The sequence below is a fragment of the Phyllobates terribilis genome, unplaced genomic scaffold, assembly GCF_046119375.1.
Source record: "Phyllobates terribilis strain yellow unplaced genomic scaffold, ASM4611937v1 Scaffold_13__5_contigs__length_258822181, whole genome shotgun sequence".
Taxonomy (NCBI): Eukaryota; Metazoa; Chordata; class Amphibia; order Anura; family Dendrobatidae; genus Phyllobates; species Phyllobates terribilis.
The window spans coordinates 217947018-217966066 of NW_027362773.1; positions in this window are offsets into that span (position 1 = coordinate 217947018).

A 19049-nucleotide genomic window follows, 5' to 3' on the forward strand; every position below is an offset into this window, starting at 1 on the left:
TCAGCGCTGCTGGTGGTGTGCTGACAGATAAGCGCACACGGCTCTCCAGAAGAGACGTGGAGGTCAGAGTGGTATAGCATCACCCTTTTAATGCCCCTTAGGAGAGACGTGGAGGTCAGCGTGGTATAACAACACGCTTTTATTGCCCCTCAGAAGAGACGTGGAGGTCAGAGTGGTATAACAAGACGCTTTTAATGCCCCTCAGAAGTGACTTGGAGGCCAGAGTGGTATAACAACACGCTTTTAATGCCCCTCAGAAGAGACGTGGAGGTTCCAGTAGCTTAACAAGACGCTTTTAATGCCCCTTAGAAGAGACGTGGAGGTCAGAGTGGTATAACAAGACGCTTTTAATGCCCCTCAGAAGAGACGTGGAGGTCAGAGTGGTATAACAACACGCTTTTAATGCCCCTCAGAAGAGACGTGGAGGTCAGAGTGGTATAACAAGATGGTTTTAATGCACCTCAGAAGAGACGTGGAGGTCGCAGTAGCTTAAAAAGACGCTTTTAATGCCCCTCAGAAGAGACGTGGAGGTCAGAGTGGTATAACAAGACGCTTTTAATGCCCCTCAGAAGAGACGTGGAGGTCAGAGTTGTATAACAACACGCTTTTAATGCCCCTCAGAAGAGACGTGGAGGTCAGAGTGGTATTACAACATGCTTTTAATGCCCCTCAGAAGAGACGTGGAGGTCAGAGTGGTATAAAAAGACGCTTTTAATGCCCCTCAGAGGAGACATGGAGGTCAGAGTGGTATAACATCACTCTTTTAATGCCCCTCAGAAGAGACGTGGAGGTCACAGTAGCTTAACAAGACGCTTTTAATGCCCCTCAGAAGAGACGTGGAGACCAGAGTGGTATAACAACACGCTTTTAATGCCCCTCAGAAGAGACGTGAAGGTCAGAGTCGTATAACAAGATGGTTTTAATGCCCCTCAGAAGAAACGTGGAGGTCGCAGTAGCTTAAAAAGATGCTTTTAATGCCCCTCAGAAGAGACGTGGAGGTCAGAGTGGTTTAACAAGACGCTTTTAATGCCCCTCAGAAGAGACGTGGAGGTCAGAGTGGTATAACAAGATGGTTTTAATGCCCCTCAGAAGAGACGTGGAGGTCGCAGTAGCTTAACAAGATGCTTTTAATGCCCCTCAGAAGAGACGTGGAGGTCAGAGTGGTATAGCATCACCCTTTTAATGCCCCTCAGGAGAGACGTGGAGGTCAGCGTGGTATAACAACACGCTTTTATTGCCCCTCAGAAGAGACGTGGAGGTCAGAGTGGTATAACAAGACGCTTTTAATGCCCCTCAGAAGAGACTTGGAGGCCAGAGTGGTATAACAACACGCTTTTAATGCCCCTCAGAAGAGACGTGGAGGTTCCAGTAGCTTAACAAGACGCTTTTAATGCCCCTTAGAAGAGACGTGGAGGTCAGAGTGGTATAACAAGACGCTTTTAATGCCCCTCAGAAGAGACGTGGAGGTCAGAGTGGTATAACAACACGCTTTTAATGCCCCTCAGAAGAGACGTGGAGGTCAGAGTGGTATAACAAGATGGTTTTAATGCATCTCAGAAGAGACGTGGAGGTCGCAGTAGCTTAAAAAGACGCTTTTAATGCCCCTCAGAAGAGACGTGGAGGTCAGAGTGGTATAACAAGACGCTTTTAATGCCCCTCAGAAGAGACGTGGAGGTCAGAGTTGTATAACAACACGCTTTTAATGCCCCTCAGAAGAGACGTGGAGGTCAGAGTGGTATTACAACATGCTTTTAATGCCCCTCAGAAGAGACGTGGAGGTCAGAGTGGTATAAAAAGACGCTTTTAATGCCCCTCAGAGGAGACATGGAGGTCAGAGTGGTATAACATCACTCTTTTAATGCCCCTCAGAAGAGACGTGGAGGTCACAGTAGCTTAACAAGACGCTTTTAATGCCCCTCAGAAGAGACGTGGAGGCCAGAGTGGTATAACAACACGCTTTTAATGCCCCTCAGAAGAGACGTGAAGGTCAGAGTCGTATAACAAGATGGTTTTAATGCCCCTCAGAAGAAACGTGGAGGTCGCAGTAGCTTAAAAAGACGCTTTTAATGCCCCTCAGAAGAGACGTGGAGGTCAGAGTGGTTTAACAAGACGCTTTTAATGCCCCTCAGAAGAGACGTGGAGGTCAGAGTGGTATAACAACACGCTTTTAATGCCCCTCAGAAGAGAAGTGGAGGTCAGAGTGGTATAACAAGACGGTTTTAATGCCCCTTTGAAGAGACGTGGAGGTCACAGTAGCTTAACAACACGCTATTAATGCACCTCAGAAGAGACGTGGAGTTCAGAGTGGTATAACAACACGCTTTTAATGCCCCTCAGAAGAGACGTGGAGGTCAGAGTCGTATAACAAGATGGTTTTAATGCCCCTCAGAAGAGATGTGGAGGTCGCAGTAGCTTAACAAGATGCTTTTAATACCCCTCAGAAGAGACGTGGAGGTCAGAGTGGTATAGCATCACCCTTTTAATGCCCCTCAGGAGAGACGTGGAGGTCAGCGTGGTATAACAACACGCTTTTATTGCCCCTCAGAAGAGACATGGAGGTTCCAGTAGCTTAACAAGACGCTTTTAATGCCCCTTAGAAGAGATGCGGAGGTCAGAGTGGTATAACAAGACGCTTTTAATGCCCCTCAGAAGAGACGTGGAGGTCAGAGTGGTATAACAACACGCTTTTAATGCCCCTCAGAAGAGACGTGGAGGTCAGAGTGGTATAACAAGATGGTTTTAATGCCCCTCAGAAGAGACGTGGAGGTCGCAGTAGCTTAAAAAGACGCTTTTAATGCCCCTGAGAAGAGACGTGGAGGTCAGAGTGGTATAACAAGACGCTTTTAATGCACCTCAGAAGAGACGTGGAGGTCAGAGTTGTATAACAACACGCTTTTAATGCCCCTCAGAAGAGACGTGGGGGTCAGAATGGTATTACAACATGCTTTTAATGCCCCTCAGAAGAGACGTGGAGGTCAGAGTGGTATAACAAGACGCTTTTTATGCACCTCAGAAGAGACGTGGAGGTCAGAGTGGTATAATAACACGCTTTTAATGCCCCTCAGGAGAGACGTGGAGGTCAGAGTGGTATTACAACATGTTATAATGCCCCTCAGAAGAAACGTGGAGGTCAGAGTGGTATAACAACATAATTTTAATGCCCCTCAGAAGAGATGTGGACGTTGCAGTATTTTAAAAAACACTTTTAATGCCCCTTAGAAGAGACGTGGAGGTCAGAGTGGTATAACAAGACGCTTTTAATGCCCCTCAGAAGAGATGTGGAGGTCAGAGTGGTATAACAACATGCTTTTAATGCCCCTCAGAAGAGAAGTGGAGGTCAGAGTGGCATAACAAGACGGTTTTAATGCCCCTTTGAAGAGACTTGAAGGTCACAGTAGCTTAACAACACGCTATTAATGCCCCTCAGAAGAGACATGGAGGTCAGAGTGGTATAACAACACGCTTTTAATGCCCCTCAGAAGAGACGTGGAGGTCAGAGTGGTACAACAAGATGGTTTTAATGCCCCTCAGAAGAGACGTGGAGGTTGCAGTAGCTTAGCAATATGCTTTTAATGCCCCTCAGAAGAGACGTGGAGATCAGAGTTGTATAACATCACCCTTTTAATGCCCCTCAAGAGAGACGTGGGTGTCAGCGTGGTATAACAACACGCTTTTATTGCCCCTCAGAAGAGACGTGGAGGTCAGAGTGGTATAACAAGACGCTTTTAATGCCCCTCAGAAGAGACTTGGAGGCCAGAGTGGTATAACAACACGCTTTTAATGCCGCTCAGAAGAGACGTGGAGGTTCCCGTAGCTTAACAAGACGCTTTGAATGCACCTTAGAAGAGACGTGGAGGTCAGAGTGGTATAACAAGACGCTTTTAATGCCCCTCAGAAGAGACGTGGAGGTCAGAGTGGTATAACAACACTCTTTTAATGCCCCTCAGAAGAGACGTGGAGGTCAGAGTGGTATAACAACACGCTTTTAATGCCCCTCAGAAGAGACGTGGAGGTCAGAGTGGTATTACAGCATGGTTTTAATGCCCCTCAGAAGAGACGTGGAGGTCAGAGTGGTATAGCAACATGCTTTTAATGCCCCTCAGGAAAGACGTGGAGGTCAGAGTGGTATAACAACACGCTTTTAATGCCCTTCAGGAGAGACGTGGAGGTCAGAGTGGTATAACAACACGCTTTTAATGCCCCTCAGAAGAGACGTGGAGTTCCCAGTAGCTTAACCAGACGCTTTTAATGCCCCTCAGAAGAGACGTAGAGGTCAGAGTAGTATAACATGATGCTTTTAATGCCCCTCAGAATAGACGTGGAGGTCAGAGAGGTATAAAAAGACGCTTTCAATACCCCTCAGAAGAGACGTGGAGGTCAGAGTGGTATTACAACATGCTTATAATGCCCCTCAGAAGAAACGCGGAGGTCAGAGTGGTATAGCAACACGCTTTTAGTGCCCCTCAGAAGAGATGTGGAGGTCCCAGTAGCTTAACAAGACGTTTTAATGCCCCTTAGAAGAGACATGGAGGTCAGAGTGGTATAACAAGACGCTTTTAATGCCCCTCAGAAGAGACGTGGAGGTCAGAGTGGTATAAAAAGACTCTTTTAATGCCCCTCAGAAGAGACGTGGAGGTCAGAGTGGTATAACAACACACTTTTAATGCCCCTCAGAAGAGAAGTGGAGGTCAGAGTGGTATAATAAGACGGTTTTAATGTCCCTTTGAAGAGACGTGGAGGTCACAGTAGCTTAACAACACGCTATTAATGCCCCTCAGAAGAGACGTGGAGTTCAGAGTGGTATAACAAGATGGTTTTAATGCCCCTCAGAAGAGACGTGGAGGTCGCAGTAGCTTAACAAGATGCTTTTAATGCCCCTCAGAAGAGACGTTGAGGTCAGAGTGGTATAGCATCACCCTTTTAATGCCCCTCAGGAGAGACGTGGAGGTCAGCGTGGTATAACAACATGCTTTTATTGCCCCTCAGAAGAAACGTGGAGGTCAGAGTGGTATAACAAGACGCTTTTAATGCCCCTCAGAAGAGACTTGGAGGCCAGAGTGGTATAACAACACGCTTTTAATGCCCATCAGAAGAGACGTGGAGGATCCAGTAGCTTAACAAGACGCTTTTAATACCCCTTAGAAGAGAAGTGGAGGTCAGAGTGGTATAACAACACGCTTTTAATGCCCCTCAGAAGAGACGTGTAGGTCAGAGTGGTATAACAACACGCTTTTAATGCCCCTCAGAAGAGATGTGGAGGTCAGAGTGGTATAACAAGATGGTTTTAATGCCCCTCAGAAGAGATGTGGAAGTCGCAGTAGCTTAAAAAGACGCTTTTAATGCCCCTCAGAAGAGACATAGAGGTCAGAGTGGTATAACAAGACGCTTTTAATGCCCCTCAGAAGAGACATGGAGGTCAGAGTTGTATAACAACACGCTTTTAATGCCCCTCAGAAGAGACGTGGAGGTCAGAGTGGTATTACAACATGCTTTTAATGCCCCTCAGAAGAGACGTGGAGGTCAGAGTGGTATAAAAAGACTCTTTTAATGCCCCTCAGAGGAGACATGGAGGTCAGAGTGGTATAACAACACGCTTTTAATGCCCCTCAGATGAGACGTGGAGGTCACAGTAGCTTAACAAGATGCTTTTAATGCCCCTCAGAAGAGACGTGGAGGTCGCAGTAGCTTAACAAGACGCTTTTAATGCCCCTCAGAAGAGACGTGGAGGTCAGAGTGGTATAACAAGACGCTTTTAATGCACCTCAGAAGAGACGTGGAGGTCAGAGTGGTATAACAACACGCTTTTAATGCCCCTCAGAAGAGACGTGAAGGTCAGAGTCGTATAACAAGATGGTTTTAGTGCCCCTCAGAAGAAACGTGGAGGTCGCAGTAGCTTAACAAGATGCTTTTAATGCCCCTCAGAAGAGACGTGGAGGTCAGAGTGGTATAACAACACGCTTTTAATGCCCCTCAGAAGAGACGTAGAGGTCGCAGTAGCTTAACAACACACATTTAATGCCCCTCAGAAGAGACGTGGAGGTCAGAGTGGTATAACAAGACGCATTTAATGCCCCTCAGAAGAGACGTGAAGGTCAGAGTGGTATAACAACATGCTTTTAATGCCCCTCAGGAGAGACGTGAATGTCAGAGTGGTATAACAACATGCTTTTAATGCCCCTCAGAAGAGACGTGGACGCCAGAGTGGTATAACAACACGCTTTTAATGCCCCTCAGAAGAGACGTGGAGGTCCCAGAAGCTTAACAAGACGCTTTAAATGCCCCTCAGAAGAGACGTGGAGGTCAGAGAGGTATAACAACACGCTTTTAATGCCCCTCAGATGAGACGTGGAGGTCACAGTAGCTTAACAAGACGCTTTTAATGCCCCTCAGAAGAGATTTGGAGGCCAGAATGTTATAACAACACGCTTTTAATGCCCTTCAGAAGAGACGTGGAGGTCAGAGTGGTATAACAACACGCTTTTAATGCCGCTCAAAAGAGATGTGGAGGTCAGAGTGGTATTACAACATGCTTATAATGCCCCTCAGAAGAAACGCGGAGGTCAGAGTGGTATAACAACACGCTTTTAATGCCCCTCAGAAGAGATGTGGAGGTCCCAGTAGCTTAACAAGACGCTTTTAATGCCCCTCAGAAGAGACGTGGAGGTCAGAGTGGTTTAACAAGACGCTTTTAATGCCCCTCAGAAGAGACGTGTAGGTCAGAGTGGTATAACAACACGCTTTTAATGCCCCTCAGAAGAGATGTGGAGGTCAGAGTGGTATAACAAGATGGTTTTAATGCCCCTCAGAAGAGATGTGGAAGTCGCAGTAGCTTAAAAAGACGCTTTTAATGCCCCTCAGAAGAGACATAGAGGTCAGAGTGGTATAACAAGACGCTTTTAATGCCCCTCAGAAGAGACGTGGAGGTCAGAGTGGTATAACAACACGCTTTTAATGCCCCTCAGAAGAGAAGTGGAGGTCAGAGTGGTATAACAAGACGGTTTTAATGCCCATTTGAAGAGACGTGGAGGTCACAGTAGCTTAACAACACGCTATTAATGCCCCTCAGAAGAGACCTGGAGTTCAGAGTGGTATAACAACACTCTTTTAATGCCCCTCAGAAGAGATGTGGAGGTCAGAGTGGTATAACAAGATGGTTTTAATGCCCCTCAGAAGAGATGTGGAGGTCGCAGTAGCTTAACAAGATGCTTTTAATGCCCCTCAGAAGAGACGTGGAGGTCAGAGTGGTATAGCATCACCCTTTTAATGCCCCTCAGGAGAGACGTGGAGGTCAGCGTGGTATAACAACACGCTTTTATTGCCCCTCAGAAGAGACGTGGAGGTCAGAGTGGTATAACAAGACGCTTTTAATGCCCCTCAGAAGAGACTTGGAGGCCAGAGTGGTATAACAACAGGCTTTTAATGCCCCTCAGAAGACACGTGGAGGTTCCAGTAGCTTAACAAGAAGCTTTTAATGCCCCTTAGAAGAGACGTGGAGGTCAGAGTTGTATAACAAGACGCTTTTAATGCCCCTCAGAAGAGACCTGGAGGTCAGAGTGGTTTAAGAACACGCTTTTAATGCCCCTCAGAAGAGACGTGGAGGTCAGAGTGGTATAACAAGATGGTTTTAATGCACCTCAGAAGAGACGTGGAGGTCGCAGTAGCTTAAAAAGACGCTTTTAATGCCCCTCAGAAGAGACGTGGAGGTCAGAGTGGTATAACAAGACGCTTTTAATGCCCCTCAGAAGAGACGTGGAGGTCAGAGTTGTATAACAACACGCTTTTAATGCCCCTCAGAAGAGACGTGGAGGTCAGAGTGGTATTACAACATGCTTTTAATGCCCCTCAGAAGAGACGTGGAGGTCAGAGTGGTATAACAAGACGCTTTTAATGCCCCTCAGATGAGACATGGAGGTCAGAGTGGTATAACAACACGCTTTTAATGCCCCTCAGAAGAGACGTGGAGGTCACAGTAGCTTAACAAGACGCTTTTAATGCCCCTCAGAAGAGACGTGGAGGCCAGAGTCGTATAACAACACGCTTTTAATGCCCCTCAGAAGAGACGTGAAGGTCAAAGTCGTATAACAAGATGGTTTTAATGCCCCTCAGAAGAAAAGTGGAGATCGCAGTAGCTTAAAAAGACGCTTTTAATGCCCCTCAGAAGAGACGTGGAGGTCAGAGTGGTTTAACAAGACGCTTTTAATGCCCCTCAGAAGAGACGTGGAGGTCAGAGTGGTATAACAAGATGGTTTTAATGCCCCTCAGAAGAGACGTGGAGGTCGCAGTAGCTTAACAAGATGCTTTTAATGCCCCTCAGAAGAGACGTGGAGGTCAGAGTGGTATAGCATCACCCTTTTAATGCCCCTCAGGAGAGACGTGGAGGTCAGCGTGGTATAACAACACGCTTTTATTACCCCTCAGAAGAGACGTGGAGGTCAGAGTGGTATAACAAGACGCTTTTAATGCCCCTCAGAAGAGACTTGGAGGCCAGAGTGGTATAACAACACGCTTTTAATGCCCCTCAGAAGAGACGTGGAGGTTCCAGTAGCTTAACAAGACGCTTTTAATGCCCCTTAGAAGAGACGTGGAGGTCAGAGTGGTATAACAAGACGCTTTTAATGCCCCTCAGAAGAGACGTGGAGGTCAGAGTGGTACCACAACACGCTTTTAATGCCCCTCAGAAGAGACGTGGAGGTCAGAGTGGTATAACAAGATGGTTTTAATGCACCTCAGAAGAGACGTGGAGGTCGCAGTAGCTTAAAAAGACGCTTTTAATGCCCCTCAGAAGAGACGTGGAGGTCAGAGTGGTATAACATGACGCTTTTAATGCCCCTCAGAAGAGACGTGGAGGTCAGAGTTGTATAACAACACGCTTTTAATGCCCCTCAGAAGAGACGTGGAGGTCAGAGTGGTATTACAACATGCTTTTAATGCCCCTCAGAAGAGACGTGGAGGTCAGAGTGGTATAAAAAGACGCTTTTAATGCCCCTCAGAGGAGACATGGAGGTCAGAGTGGTATAACATCACTCTTTTAATGCCCCTCAGAAGAGACGTGGAGGTCACAGTAGCTTAACAAGACGCTTTTAATGCCCCTCAGAAGAGACGTGGAGGCCAGAGTGGTATAACAACAAGCTTTTAATGCCCCTCAGAAGAGACGTGAAGGTCAGAGTCGTATAACAAGATGGTTTTAATGCCCCTCAGAAGAAACGTGGAGGTCGCAGTAGCTTAAAAAGACGCTTTTAATGCCCCTCAGAAGAGACGTGGAGGTCAGAGTGGTTTAACAAGACGCTTTTAATGCCCCTCAGAAGAGACGTGGAGGTCAGAGTGGTATAACAAGACGCTTTTAATGCCCCTCAGAAGAGACGTGGAGGTCAGAGTGGTATAACAACACGCTTTTATTGCCCCTCAGAAGAGAAGTGGAGGTCAGAGTGGTATAACAAGACGGTTTTAATGCCCCTTTGAAGAGACGTGGAGGTCAGAGTGGTATAGCATCACCCTTTTAATGCCCCTCAGGAGAGACGTGGAGGTCAGCGTGGTATAACAACATGCTTTTAAAGCCCCTCAGAAGAGACGTGGAGGTCACAGTAACTTAACAAGACGCTTTTAATGCCCCTCAGAAGAGACGTGGAGGCCAGAGTGGTATAACAACACGCTTTTAATGCCCCTCAGAAGAGAAGTGGAGGTCAGAGTGGTATAACAAGTTGGTTTTAATGCCCCTCAGAAGAAACGTGGAGGTCGCAGTAGCTTAAAAAGACGCTTTTAATGCCCCTCAGAAGAGACGTGGAGGTCAGAGTGGTTTAACAAGACGCTTTTAATGCCCCTCAGAAGAGACGTGGAGGTCAGAGTGGTATAACAAGACGCTTTTAATGCCCCTCAGAAGAGACGTGGAGGTCAGAGTGGTATAACAACACGCTTTTAATGCCCCTCAGAAGAGAAGTGGAGGTCAGAGTGGTATAACAACACGCTTTTAATGCCCCTCAGAAGAGACGTGGAGGTCAGAGTGGGATAGCATCACCCTTTTAATGCCCCTCAGGAGAGACGTGGAGGTCAGCGTGGTATAACAACACGCTTTTATTGCCCCTCAGAAGAGACATGGAGGTTCCAGTAGCTTAACAAGACGCTTTTAATGCCCCTCAGAAGAGACGTGGAGGTCAGAGTGGTATAACAACACGCTTTTAATGCCCCTCAGAAGAGACGTGGAGGTCAGAGTGGTATAACAACACGCTTTTAATGCCCCTCAGAAGAGACGTGGAGGTCAGAGTGGTATAACAAGATTTTTTTAATGCCCCTCAGAAGAGACGTGGAGGTCGCAGTAGCTTAAAAAGACGCTTTTAATGCCCCTAAGAAGAGACGTGGAGGTCAGAGTGGTATAACAAGACGCTTTTAATGCCCCTCAGAAGAGACGTGGAGGTCAGAGTTGTATAACAACACGCTTTTAATGCCCCTCAGAAGAGACGTGGAGGTCAGAGTGGTATTACAACATGCTTTTAATGCCCCTCAGAAGAGACGTGGAGGTCAGAGTGGTATAACAAGACGCTTTTTATGCACCTCAGAAGAGACGTGGAGGTCAGAGTGGTATAATAACACGCTTTTAATGCCCCTCAGGAGAGACGTGGAGGTCAGAGTGGTATTACAACATGTTATAATGCCCCTCAGAAGAGACGTGGAGGTCAGAGTGGTATTACAACATGCTTTTAATGCCCCTCAGAAGAGACATGGAGGTCAAAGTGGTATAACAAGACGCTTTTTATGCACCTCAGAAGAGACGTGGAGGTCAGAGTGGTATAATAACACGCTTTTAATGCCCCTCAGAAGAGACGTGGAGGTCAGAGTGGTATAACAAGACGCTTTTTATGCACCTCAGAAGAGACGTGGAGGTCCGAGTGGTATAACAACATAATTTTAATGCCGCTCAGAAGAGATGTGGACGTTGCAGTATTTTAACAAGACACTTTTAATGCCCCTTAGAAGAGACGTGGAGGTCAGAGTGGTATAACAAGACGCTTTTAATGCCCCTTAGAAGAGACGTGGAGGTCAGAGTGGTATAACGAGACGCTTTTAATGCCCCTCAGAAGAGATGTGGAGGTCAGAGTGGTATAACAACACGCTTTTAATGCCCCTCAGAAGAGAAGTGGAGGTCAGAGTGGTATAACAAGACGGTTTTAATGCCCCTTTGAAGAGACTTGAAGGTCACAGTAGCTTAACAACATGCTATTAATGCCCCTCAGAAGAGACATGGAGGTCAGAGTGGTATAACAACACGCTTTTAATGCCCCTCAGAAGAGACGTGGAGGTCAGAGTGGTACAACAAGATGATTTTAATGCCCCTCAGAAGAGACGTGGAGGTCGCAGTAGCTTAGCAATATGCTTTTAATGCCCCTCAGGAGAGACATGGGTGTCAGCGTGGTATAACAACACGCTTTTATTGCCCCTCAGAAGAGACGTGGAGGTCAGAGTGGTATAACAAGACGCTTTTAATGCCCCTCAGAAGAGACTTGGAGGCCAGAGTGGTATAACAACACGCTTTTAATGCCGCTCAGAAGAGACGTGGAGGTTCCCGTAGCTTAACAAGACGCTTTGAATGCACCTTAGAAGAGACGTGGAGGTCAGAGTGGTATAACAAGACGCTTTTAATGCCCCTCAGAAGAGACGTGGAGGTCAGATGGTATAACAACACTCTTTTAATGCCCCTCAGAAGAGACGTGGAGGTCAGAGTGGTATAACAAGATGGTTTTAATGCCCCTCAGAAGAGACGGGGAGGTCGCAGTAGCTTAACAAGATGCTTTTAATGCCCCTCAGAAGAGACATGGAGGTCAGAGTGGTATAACAAGATGCTTTTAATGCCCCTCAGAAGAGACGTGGAGGTCAGAGTGGTATAACAACACGCTTTTAATGCCCCTCAGAAGAGACGTGGAGGTCAGAGTGGTATTACAACATGGTTTTAATGCCCCTCAGAAGAGACGTGGAGGTCAGAGTGGTATAGCAACATGCTTTTAATGCCCCTCAGGAAAGACGTGGAGGTCAGAGTGGTATAACAACACGCTTTTAATGCCCCTCAGGAGAGACGTGGAGGTCAGAGTGGTATAACAACACGCTTTCAATGCCCCTCAGAAGAGACGTGGAGGTCCCAGTAGCTTAACCAGACGCTTTTAATGCCCCTCAGAAGAGACGTAGAGGTCAGAGTAGTATAACATGATGCTTTTAATGCCCCTCAGAATAGACGTGGAGGTCAGAGAGGTATAAAAAGACGCTTTCAATACCCCTCAGAAGAGACGTGGAGGTCAGAGTGGTATTACAACATGCTTATAGTGCCCCTCAGAAGAAACGCGGAGGTCAGAGTGGTATAGCAACACGCTTTTAGTGCCCCTCAGAAGAGATGTGGAGGTCCCAGTAGCTTAACAAGACGTTTTAATGCCCCTTAGAAGAGACATGGAGGTCAGAGTGGTATAACAAGACGCTTTTAATGCCCCTCAGAAGAGACGTGGAGGTCAGAGTGGTACAACAAGACTCTTTTAATGCCCCTCAGAAGAGACGTGGAGGTCAGAGTGGTATAACAACACGCTTTTAATGCCCCTCAGAAGAGAAGTGGAGGTCAGAGTGGTATAATAAGACGGTTTTAATGTCCCTTTGAAGAGACGTGGAGGTCACAGTAGCTTAACAACACGCTATTAATGCCCCTCAGAAGAGACGTGGAGTTCAGAGTGGTATAACAAGATGGTTTTAATGCCCCTCAGAAGAGACGTGGAGGTCGCAGTAGCTTAACAAGATGCTTTTAATGCCCCTCAGAAGAGACGTTGAGGTCAGAGTGGTATAGCATCACCCTTTTAATGCCCCTCAGGAGAGACGTGGAGGTCAGCGTGGTATAACAACATGCTTTTATTGCCCCTCAGAAGAAACGTGGAGGTCAGAGTGGTATAACAAGACGCTTTTAATGCCCCTCAGAAGAGACTTGGAGGCCAGAGTGGTATAACAACACGCTTTTACTGCGCATCAGAAGAGACGTGGAGGATCCAGTAGCTTAACAAGACGCTTTTAATGCCCCTCAGAAGAGACGTGGAGGTCAGAGTGGTATAACAACACGCTTTTAATGCCCCTCAGAAGAGACGTGGAGGTCAGAGTGGTATAACAACACGCTTTTAATGCCCCTCAGAAGAGACGTGGAGGTCAGAGTGGTATAACAAGATGGTTTTAATGCCCCTCAGAAGAGACGTGGAGGTCGCAGTAGCTTAAAAAGACGCTTTTAATGCCCCTCAGAAGAGACATAGAGGTCAGAGTGGTATAACAACACGCTTTTAATGCCCCTCAGAAGAGACGTGGAGGTCAGAGTGGTATTACAACATGCTTTTAATGCCCCTCAGAAGAGACGTGGAGGTCAGAGTGGTATAAAAAGACTCTTTTAATGCCACTCAGAGGAGACATGGAGGTCAGAGTGGTATAACAACATGCTTTTAATGCCCCTCAGATGAGACGTGGAGGTCACAGTAGCTTAACAAGATGCTTTTAATGCCCCTCAGAAGAGACGTGGAGGTCGCAGTAGCTTAACAAGACGCTTTTAATGCCCCTCAGAAGAGACGTGGAGGTCAGAGTGGTATAACAAGACGCTTTTAATGCACCTCAGAAGAGACGTGGAGGTCAGAGTGGTATAACAACACGCTTTTAATGCCCCTCAGATGAGACGTGGAGGTCACAGTAGCTTAACAAGATGCTTTTAATGCCCCTCAGAAGAAACGTGGAGGTCGCAGTAGCTTAACAAGATGCTTTTAATGCCCCTCAGAAGACACGTGGAGGTCAGAGTGGTATAACAAGACGCTTTTAATGCACCTCAGAAGAGACGTGGAGGTCAGAGTGGTATAACAACACGCTTTTAATGCCCCTCAGGAGAGACGTGGAGGTCAGAGTGGTATTACAACATGTTATAATGCCCCTCAGAAGAAACGTGTAGGTCAGAGTGGTATAACAACATAATTTTAATGCCCCTCAGAAGAGATGTGGACGTCGCAGTAGCTTAACAAGACACTTTTAATGCCCCTTAGAAGAGACGTGGAGGTCAGAGTGGTATAGCAAGACGCTTTTAATGCCCCTCAGAAGAGACGTGGAGGTCAGAGTGGTTTAACAAGATGCTTTTAATGCCCCTCAGAAGAGACATGGAGGTCAGAGTGGTATAACAAGATGCTTTTAATGCCCCTCAGAAGAGACGTGGAGGTCAGAGTGGTATAACAACACGCTTTTAATGCCCCTCAGAAGAGACGTGGAGGTCAGAGTGGTATTACAACATGGTTTCAATGCCCCTCAGAAGAGACGTGGAGGTCAGAGTGGTATAGCAACATGCTTTTAATGCCCCTCAGAAAAGACGTGGAGGTCAGAGTGATATAACAACACGCTTTTAATGCCCCTCAGGAGAGACGTGGAGGTCAGAGTGGTATAACAACACGCTTTTAATGCCCCTCAGAAGAGACGTGGAGGTCAGAGTGGTATAACAACACGCTTTTAATGCCCCTCAGAAGAGACGTGGAGGTCGCAGTAGCTTAACAAGATGCTTTTAATGCCCCTCAGAAGAGACGTTGAGGTCAGAGTGGTATAGCATCACCCTTTTAATGCCCCTCAGGAGAGACGTGGAGGTCAGCGTGGTATAACAACATGCTTTTATTGCCCCTCAGAAGAAACGTGGAGGTCAGAGTGGTATAACAAGACGCTTTTAATGCCCCTCAGAAGAGACTTGGAGGCCAGAGTGGTATAACAACACGCTTTTACTGCGCATCAGAAGAGACGTGGAGGATCCAGTAGCTTAACAAGACGCTTTTAATGCCCCTCAGAAGAGACGTGGAGGTCAGAGTGGTATAACAACACGCTTTTAATGCCCCTCAGAAGAGACGTGGAGGTCAGAGTGGTATAACAACACGCTTTTAATGCCCCTCAGAAGAGACGTGGAGGTCAGAGTGGTATAACAAGATGGTTTTAATGCCCCTCAGAAGAGACGTGGAGGTCGCAGTAGCTTAAAAAGACGCTTTTAATGCCCCTCAGAAGAGACATAGAGGTCAGAGTGGTATAACAACACGCTTTTAATGCCCCTCAGAAGAGACGTGGAGGTCAGAGTGGTATTACAACATGCTTTTAATGCCCCTCAGAAGAGACGTGGAGGTCAGAGTGGTATAAAAAGACTCTTTTAATGCCACTCAGAGGAGACATGGAGGTCAGAGTGGTATAACAACATGCTTTTAATGCCCCTCAGATGAGACGTGGAGGTCACAGTAGCTTAACAAGATGCTTTTAATGCCCCTCAGAAGAGACGTGGAGGTCGCAGTAGCTTAACAAGACGCTTTTAATGCCCCTCAGAAGAGACGTGGAGGTCAGAGTGGTATAACAAGACGCTTTTAATGCACCTCAGAAGAGACGTGGAGGTCAGAGTGGTATAACAACACGCTTTTAATGCCCCTCAGATGAGACGTGGAGGTCACAGTAGCTTAACAAGATGCTTTTAATGCCCCTCAGAAGAAACGTGGAGGTCGCAGTAGCTTAACAAGATGCTTTTAATGCCCCTCAGAAGACACGTGGAGGTCAGAGTGGTATAACAAGACGCTTTTAATGCACCTCAGAAGAGACGTGGAGGTCAGAGTGGTATAACAACACGCTTTTAATGCCCCTCAGGAGAGACGTGGAGGTCAGAGTGGTATTACAACATGTTATAATGCCCCTCAGAAGAAACGTGTAGGTCAGAGTGGTATAACAACATAATTTTAATGCCCCTCAGAAGAGATGTGGACGTCGCAGTAGCTTAACAAGACACTTTTAATGCCCCTTAGAAGAGACGTGGAGGTCAGAGTGGTATAGCAAGACGCTTTTAATGCCCCTCAGAAGAGACGTGGAGGTCAGAGTGGTTTAACAAGATGCTTTTAATGCCCCTCAGAAGAGACATGGAGGTCAGAGTGGTATAACAAGATGCTTTTAATGCCCCTCAGAAGAGACGTGGAGGTCAGAGTGGTATAACAACACGCTTTTAATGCCCCTCAGAAGAGACGTGGAGGTCAGAGTGGTATTACAACATGGTTTCAATGCCCCTCAGAAGAGACGTGGAGGTCAGAGTGGTATAGCAACATGCTTTTAATGCCCCTCAGAAAAGACGTGGAGGTCAGAGTGATATAACAACACGCTTTTAATGCCCCTCAGGAGAGACGTGGAGGTCAGAGTGGTATAACAACACGCTTTTAATGCCCCTCAGAAGAGACGTGGAGGTCAGAGTGGTATAACAACACGCTTTTAATGCCCCTCAGAAGAGACGTGGAGGTCCCAGTAGCTTAACCAGACGCTTTTAATGCCCCTCAGAAGAGACGTAGAGGTCAGAGTAGTATAACATGATGCTTTTAATGCCCCTCAGAATAGACGTGGAGGTCAGAGATGTATAAAAAGACGCTTTCAATACCCCTCAGAAGAGACGTGGAGGTCAGAGTGGTATTACAACATGCTTATAATGCCCCTCAGAAGAAACGCGGAGGTCAGAGTGGTATAGCAACACGCTTTTAGTGCCCCTCAGAAGAGATGTGGAGGTCCCAGTAGCTTAACAAGACGTTTTAATGCCCCTTAGAAGAGACATGGAGGTCAGAGTGGTATAACAAGACGCTTTTAATGCCCCTCAGAAGAGATGTGGAGGTCAAAGTGGTACAACAAGACTCTTTTAATGCCCCTCAGAAGAGACGTGGAGGTCAGAGTGGTATAACAACACTCTTTTAATGCCCCTCAGAAGAGAAGTGGAGGTCAGAGTAGTATAACAAGATGGTTTTAATGCCCCTCAGAAGAGACGTGGAGGTCGCAGTAGCTTAACAAGATGCTTTTAATGCCCCTCAGAAGAGACGTTGAGGTCAGAGTGGTATAGCATCACCATTTTAATGCCCCTCAGGAGAGACGTGGAGGTCAGCGTGGTATAACAACATGCTTTTATTGCCCCTCAGAAGAAACGTGGAGGTCAGAGTGGTATAACAAGACGCTTTTAATGCCCCTCAGAAGAGACTTGGAGGCCAGAGTGGTATAACAACACGCTTTTAATGCCCATCAGAAGAGACGTGGAGGATCCAGTAGCTTAACAAGACGCTTTTAATGCCCCTTAGAAGAGAAGTGGAGGTCAGAGTGGTATAACAACACGATTTTAATGCCCCTCAGAAGAGACGTGGAGGTCAGAGTGGTATAACAACACGCTTTTGATGCCCCTCAGAAGAGATGTGGAGGTCAGAGTGGTATAACAAGATGGTTTTAATGCCCCTCAGAAGAGACGTGGAGGTCGCAGTAGCTTAAAAAGACGCTTTTAATGCCCCTCAGAAGAGACATAGAGGTCAGAGTTGGATAACAAGACGCTTTTAATGCCCATCAGAAGAGACATGGAGGTCAGAGTTGTATAACAACACGCTTTTAATGCCTCTCAGAAGAGACGTGGAGGTCAGAGTGGTATTACAACATGCTTTTAATGCCCCTCAGAAGAGACGTGGAGGTCAGAGTGGTATAAAAAGACTCTTTTAATGCCACTCAGAGGAGACATGGAGGTCAGAGTGGTATAACAACACGCTTTTAATGCCCCTCAGATGAGACGTGGAGGTCACAGTAGCTTAACAAGATGCTTTTAATGCCCCTCAGAAGAGACGTGGAGGTCGCAGTAGCTTAACAAGACGCTTTTAATGCCCCTCAGAAGAGACGTGGAGGTCAGAGTGGTATAACAAGACGCTTTTAATGCACCTCAGAAGAGACGTGGAGGTCAGAGTGGTATAACAACACGCTTTTAATGCCCCTCAGAAGAGACGTGAAGGTCAGAGTCGTATAACAAGATGGTTTTAATGCCCCTCAGAAGAAACGTGGAGGTCGCAGTAGCTTAACAAGTTGCTTTTAATGCCCCTCAGAAGACACGTGGAGGTCAGAGTGGTATAACAAGACGCTTTTAATGCACCTCAGAAGAGACGTGGAGGTCAGAGTGGTATAACAACACGCTTTTAATGCCCCTCAGGAGAGACGTGGAGGTCAGAGTGGTATTACAACATGTTATAATGCCCCTCAGAAGAAACGTGTAGGTCAGAGTGGTATAACAACATACTTTTAATGCCCCTCAGAAGAGATGTGGACGTCGCAGTAGCTTAACAAGACACTTTTAATGCCCCTTAGAAGAGACGTGGAGGTCAGAGTGGTATAACAAGACGCTTTTAATGCCCCTCAGAAGAGACGTGGAGGTCAGAGTGGTTTAACAAGACGCTTTTAATGCCCCTCAGAAGAGACGTGGAGGTCAGAGTGGTATAACAAGACGCTTTTAATGTCCCTCAGAAGAGACGTGGAGGTCAGAGTGGTATAACAACACACTTTTGATGCCCCTCAGAAGAGAAGTGGAGGTCAGAGTGGTATAATAAGATGGTTTTAATGTCCCTTTGAAGAGACGTGAAGGTCACAGTAGCTTAACAACACGCTATTAATGCCCCTCAGAAGAGACGTGGAGTTCAGAGTGGTATAACAAGATGGTTTTAATGCCCCTCAGAAGAGACGTGGAGGTTGCAGTAGCTTAACAAGATGCTTTTAATGCCCCTCAGAAGAGACGTTGAGGTCAGAGTGGTATAGCATCACCCTTTTAATGCCCCTCAGGAGAGACGGGGAGGTCAGCGTGGTATAACAACATGCTTTTATTGCCCCTCAGAAGAAACGTGGAGGTCAGAGTGGTATAACAAGACGCTTTTAATGCCCCTCAGAAGAGACTTGGAGGCCAGAGTGGTATAACAACACGCTTTTAATGCCCATCAGAAGAGACGTGGAGGATCCAGTAGCTTAACAACACGCTTTTAATGCCCCTTAGAAGAGAAGTGGAGGTCAGAGTGGTATAACAACACGCTTTTAATGCCCCTCAGAAGAAACGTGGAGGTCAGAGTGGTAAAACAAGACGCTTTTAATGCCCCTCAGAAGAGACTTGTAGGCCAGAGTGGTATAACAACACGCTTTTAATGCCCATCAGAAGAGACGTGGAGGATCCAGTAGCTTAACAACACGCTTTTAATGCCCCTTAGAAAAGAAGAGGAGGTCAGAGTGGTATAACA